Consider the following 779-nt stretch of genomic DNA (forward strand, 5'->3'; position numbering starts at 1 on the left):
CAAGAGTGTTGAAATGAGAGATCTGCTTCAATTCACTTGCCAGCAAACATCTATTTTACTGCAGAGTATTTGAGGTATAAGAACAATGAAATTTACAATGAAAGTCTTTCATCCAAATTTAAACCTAGAATTTTGAATGAGCCAAATTTCTCCACGGGGGTAGGCAAAAACTGGTTTATTATAAAGTTGTTGAAGACAGCCTCAAAAAAAAAAGGAACTATGAATGGGAGATTTTTCACCAAGGGCACTTTTTTAAAAAAAATTTTTGCTCCTCTCAGGCATCCTGCAAAGTAGGTGGGTCACCCTAGGGGCAAACTTTAGTAGCTCAAAAATTTGTCTCACATTAGCAGTGAGGATTCTGCCATCACCCAGAATCATTATTTTCCTTACTCATAAGTTTAAGGCACACTGTGCACTTGATTGTGTGACCCAGTCTGAAGCAGACCATGCAAGACTAGGAAATTCATGTGACTCAAGGTGGATGATGTTGAGGAGGAGGAAATTAATTTCCCTCTGCTTGTTTAGGTCCATTGGCTGGAAAATAATTAAGTTGACCCAAGAGCAACCAGTGTGAGAAAAGGCAACCTTTAATTATGCAATCAAGATGGGAGATGGGAGTGAATGCATATGACTCTGCCTTGGGTCATTCCAGAGGTAAGATCTACTCTACATGAGGCTTCAAATTTAAGAGGGCAAATCCCCAATATCAAATTTTGCAATTTAAAGAACAGGGATTTTGTAAGGTTTATTTATATATGTATGTTACAGAAACCAACCCT

The 779-nt window shown here is 38.1% G+C and overlaps 1 non-coding gene across 1 annotated transcript; it reads right to left on the reverse strand.

The window, feature by feature from the left end:
• Positions 1–257: 257 nt before the first annotated feature.
• LOC130026228 (U12 minor spliceosomal RNA) lies at positions 258–407 on the reverse strand. The gene has a single exon (XR_008792841.1). It is a non-coding gene; the product is annotated as a U12 minor spliceosomal RNA (small nuclear RNA).
• Positions 408–779: the final 372 nt, after the last annotated feature.

The sequence above is a fragment of the Sorex fumeus genome, unplaced genomic scaffold (assembly GCF_029834395.1).
Source record: "Sorex fumeus unplaced genomic scaffold, SorFum_2.1 ptg000033l, whole genome shotgun sequence".
Classification (NCBI taxonomy): Eukaryota; Metazoa; Chordata; class Mammalia; order Eulipotyphla; family Soricidae; genus Sorex; species Sorex fumeus.